The sequence below is a fragment of the Stenella coeruleoalba genome (genome assembly GCF_951394435.1).
Source record: "Stenella coeruleoalba genome assembly, chromosome: 8".
NCBI classification, from domain to species: Eukaryota; Metazoa; Chordata; class Mammalia; order Artiodactyla; family Delphinidae; genus Stenella; species Stenella coeruleoalba.
Window position 1 is genome coordinate 76,690,000 of NC_137154.1, and position 5,239 is coordinate 76,695,238.

The following is a 5,239-nucleotide window of genomic DNA, read 5'->3' on the forward strand; positions in this document are numbered from 1 at the left end:
TAAATGAGTCAGGCAGAGAGAGACAAATACTGTATGATATCACTTATATGTAGAATCTAAAAAAGAATACAAATGAATACATATGCAAAAAAAATACAGACTTACAGATACAGGAAAAAAACTTGTGGTTACCAAAGGGGAGAAGGATGGGACAGATTAGAGGTATAGGATTAACAGATACAAGCTCATATTTATAAAATAAATAAGGAAAAAGCATATACTGTATAGCACAGGGAATTATAGACATTTTCTTGTAATAACCTATAATGAAGTATAATCTGAGAAAATACTGAATTGATATGCTGTACACCTAAAATTTACATAATATTGTAAATCAACTATACTTCAATAAAAAATTAATAAGGGGAAAATAAAAATAAAAAGAGAATATCAATATTTTAGACAATTTTCTCTTAAAGGAAAGCTAGTTGATGCTGTCCATTTTTCTCTGCACCACTTATTGAAAAGACTGTCATTTCTCAATTGTATATTCTTGCCTCATTTGTCATAAATTAATTGCTCATATAAGTGTGGGTTTATTTCTGGGCTCTCTCTTCTGTTCCATTGATTCATGTGTCTCTTTTTGGGCCTGTACCACACTGTTTTGTTACTGTAGCTTTGTAGTATAGTTTAAAAGTGGGGTGTTTTTTACCTTTGTTCTTCTTTTTCAAGATTGCTTTGGATACTTAAGCTCTTTTCTATTTCCACAAATTGTTGTATTATTTGTTCTAGTTCTGTGAAAAATGCTCTTGGTGTTTTGATAGAGATTGCATTGAATCTGTAGATTGCCCTGAGAAGTACGGCCATTTTAACAATATTAATTTTTCCAATTCATGAGCATGGTATATCTTTCCATTTGTTTATGTTATCTTCAATATCTTTCATCAGTATCTTATAGTTTTCAGAGTAAAGGTCATTCATCTCCTGGTTAGATTTATTCCTACGTATTTTATTCTTTCTGATGCAATTGTAAATGGGATTGTTTTCTTAATTTCTTTTTCTATTACATTGTTATTAGTGTATAGAAATGTAACAGATTTCTGCATATTAATTTTGTGTCCTGAAACTTTACTGAATTCATTATTTCTATTAGTTTTTTGATGTAGTCTATAGGGTTTTCTATATATAGTATTGGGCTGGCCAGAAAGTTCACTCAGGTTTTTTTTGTAACAGTTTACGCACAAACCCGAAAGAAGTTTTTGGCCAGTCCAATATTATGCCATATGAAACGGTGATAGTTTTATTTCTTCCTTACTATTTGGATTCAGTTGATTTGTTGTTGTTGTTGTATGATTTCTATGGCAAGGATTTCCAATACTATCTTTTTTTTCTCAAAAAAAAATATTTATTTATAAAAAATACAATGGGATAAGTTTATGCTGAGAAATGCAGCAATAAATACAGTGGAAGAAAACAGAGCAACTCTACATCCATACATTGACACGAACAGGAAGAGCAAACACACCCCCCAGACATCGATGTCTGCAGGCCAGCTTTGTACACACTCCTTTCAAAACACCAATCGGAAAAGATCTTGTCGGCTTAGGTAAGAATGAGTACACATATAATCACAAAGGCACACTGATCAGGACTTTATTTAAAAATTAGCAAACAATACTGTAAACACATTGATATATAAATTTCTAAAATGCTGCATCTTAAATTTAGTTGGCAAAGAACACATTTAGCTATAAGCATGAGTTTAGTCTTCCATGTAGAAACCAATACTAAACTGTAAAAAAAAAAAATGCTTACTATTGTTTGAAAATACCAATTAAATTAGAGGATTGTAAAAATGCATAGATCTTTAATAAAAGAATTGACTGTGCAAGAGTACTCCCCTTTCACCATATTCCTTTTTACTTCATATGTGAGTTATTGGTTATGCTGTAGGATTTAACTGTTACAGCACTAAAAGGCAACTATTTAGGGAAGAGGAAGAAAAAGGAAAAAGGAATGTATGTAAGGCGGTATTTCTTTTAGGTACAATAAGCATAATAGTGTTTTAGGAAGACAAGGTAAAAATTACTCAAGGCTAGCTTGGTTCTCACTGAATAAAAACAACAGGCTAAATACTGAGCTCCTCTGTGAATCTAATAATCAATGCCTTGGTCTCTATATTGGTAATCTCTGAGATACTTGGTCATCTTGGTACTCATCATGACATTCATCTGGGTATTCTGCCTGATAATCACTATCACTGATTTTTGACCCATTTGTTCCAGTTCCTTGGCTTCCATTGTGAATGACAGGTTCTGTGGGAGCAGCACAGTATTTGGGATCATATAATTGCTGCCCAAGCCCATATACACTCATTCCTTTCTGGGAAGCGACTTTGTTGGTACTCATCTGTAGAGAAATTGTCGAGTTGTCCACGGGTTGTAATGTTAGCTTCTGATCGTAGATGTCTCTTTGGGTACCCGGTGCTAACATCCCCGCCTGGCTGGCTCCTTTGTTGGTGCCCATCTGCAGACTAATCGTGGTCTGATCAAAAGGTTTGTCAGTTTGCATTTTGGGATCATAAAGATGCCTCCTAGTCCCATATGCTGTCATACCTGCTTGGCTGGCACATTTGTTGGTTCCCATCTGCAAACAAATTACACTTTGGCCAGCTTTTAATTTTCCTTCATCAAAACGTCTTGTTTGTTTTTCTGCATACTTAACTCTAATGTCAATGGTTGTATGGAATCCTTTTGTTTTAGCCAGACCTGCTAGGGCCACCACTGTAGTCTGAACCTGGGTCATGTTTCCATTTTCAAAAAGATCATTTGCTTCAAATATGTCATGTGGCTTCATACCATAAGCCTGAATAGCTTTGATAAAGTTGCCAATATTCTCCAACTGAGGCCAGTTTAATGAGGACTCATTGACCTTTTCACTGAGCCCGGCTATAGCTTGTTTATGAGTTTGCAGAGGATTATGCCATCTTTTAAGCCCAGCTGAAAGTTGGTGCCAACGCTCATGCCGGTCACCTCTTCTATCCAATTGCGAAGATCTGCTGCTGCTTGATGACCATACTTGGAAGCAATCTTGAGCCCATAGGAAGGGCCCTTGTTGAAGTGGGTCATGATGATTCGGTCGGCAGGAAGAGGCTGAGCTCTGGTCCGGGGGTTTCTCGTGCTCGGCTTCCCCGCTCCTGGCCCCGAGGCGTGGCCGCACCACAAGATGATCCGAGCTCGCTCTCCTGGGCGGCGCATGAATCGCCTTGACGCGGCGGCGGGGTGCGGGCGGTGCCTCGGCTACCCAGTCGGACGAGGTCCCACAGAGCGTCCCGGTTGGCTCCGGAATCCCTCAGGAACTCTCCAATACTATCCTGAATAAACATGGCAAGAGTGGGTGTTCTTGTCTTGTTCTTGAACTTAGACAAAATGGTTTCAGCTTTTCACCATTGAGTATAATGTTGGCAATGGGTTTTCATACACGGCCTTTTTAATATTATGTTCCCTCTATACCCACATTGTTGAGAATTTTTATCATAAATGGATGTTAAATATTGTCAAAATTTTTTCTGCATTTTTTGGGATGATCATGATCACTTGATTTTTTTTTTCAATGTGTTAATGTGATGTATCATTGGTTGATTTGTAGATAATGAACCATTCTTGCATCCCTATGATAAATCCACTTCATCACAGTGTATGATTTTTTAATGTATTGTTCAATTTGGCTAGCTTTTTTCCCTCTTAGTCTTGTGTGATTTCCACTGCTCTGCTTCCAGTTCACTCATCTATTCCTCTTTCTTATCTAATCTACTCTTGATTCCTTCTAGTATAGTTTTAATTTCACTTACTGTACTGTTCAGTGCTGTTTGGTTCATCTTTATAGTTTCTAACTCTTTGTTGAACTTCCCACAGTGTTCAGCCATTCTTCTCCCCAGTTCTTTGAGCATCTTTGTAATCTTATCTTGAACTCTTTATTGGGTAGATTGCTTATCTCCACTTCACTTAGTTCTTCTTCTGGAGTTTTATCTTATTCCTTCATCTGGATCACATTCCTTTGTTTTATTTTGCCTAATTCAGTGGTTTTATGTCTATGAAATTAGTAGATTGGTTACACTGCCTGATCCTGCAAAAGTGGTCTTATGTAGGCAATGTCCTATGGAGCCCAGCAGCACACTCTCCTCTAACCAGAGCTATATGCTCTAGGATAACCTCTATGTAGGCTGCATGGGCCCTTCTGTTATGGTAGAGCTGACTGCTGTGGGCATGCTAATAAGCATGGCTGACTCCCGGCCTGGTTTGTTGCCAGGCTCTGCCTAGTGTGGAGGCTCCAACCAGTGGTGGGTGGGGCTGAGTCTTGTTGTCTGGCTGCATAACCCAGGTAGTCCCAGTCCTAGTGCCAGCCCACTGGTGTGGGTTACAGGATAGCAGGCTGCAGGGCCAGGGGTCCCAGAGCTGGTGTTGCCTACTGGTGGGTAGGCCAGTGCCTGGGCTTGTGCTGGCCCACTGCTGGGTGGAACTGGTACCTGACATGGCTGGCTGAAGGCCCCAGGGTGTGCTGTAGCTAGGGTCTGCTGCTGGTGGATAGGGAACATACCAGGGGGTACCAGGACTAGAGCCCACCCACTGCCGGCTGAGACCAGATCCTAGGTCTATTGCCTGCTCACTGGTGGGTGGAGCCGGGTCCTGGGTTCTTTCACTCTGGGGCCCAAGATTGTGAGCCAGCTGGTGTGTGAGGTTGGATCCTGGGTTAGTCTTGGCCCACTGGTGGGTGGGGTCAAATCCCAGGGTGGCTGGCTCTGGGGCTGTGGTGGTCCCAGCACCACCACCAGTCCCAGGACTGGTGTCCACATGTTGGTGGGCAGATCTATGGCCCAGGGTTTCTGGCTTTGGGGCCCTGGGGCTCCTGGAGCTGGTATTGGCCTGCTGGTTGGTGGGGCCAGGTCCAGGGCCCTCTGTTGTATGGTGTTGTGTCTCAGGAGACTGGGGTGCTCAGTGGAGGTCTATGGAAGCCTGACTTCTGGTTGGGAGAGCTGTGTATCCATGTAGTTAGCTGCTTGGCTTCGGGGTTCCAAGGACTGTTCCTTACTGGCTGGTACCTACTGACTGGCAGGGCTGGACTGCAGCGCTAATAAGCTAGAGGGAGGACTCCAAAATGGTGTTCACCAGCATGGTAGAATGCGTTCCCTAAAATTGCTGCTGCCTGCATCTATGTTCTGAGCATGAGTCCTAGTTGCCTTGTCCCTCTCCAGAATACTCTCCAAGATCAGCAAGTGAGTCTGACCCAGGCACTTTTCAAA

The 5,239-nt window shown here is 41.4% G+C and overlaps 1 pseudogene across 1 annotated transcript; it reads right to left on the reverse strand.

The window, feature by feature from the left end:
- Nucleotides 1–2,093: 2,093 nt before the first annotated feature.
- LOC307190619 (calponin-3-like) lies at nucleotides 2,094–3,068 on the reverse strand (annotated as a pseudogene). Its single transcript has one exon. The product of its transcript is annotated as a calponin-3-like (transcript).
- Between the last annotated feature and the right edge of the window lie 2,171 nt (nucleotides 3,069–5,239).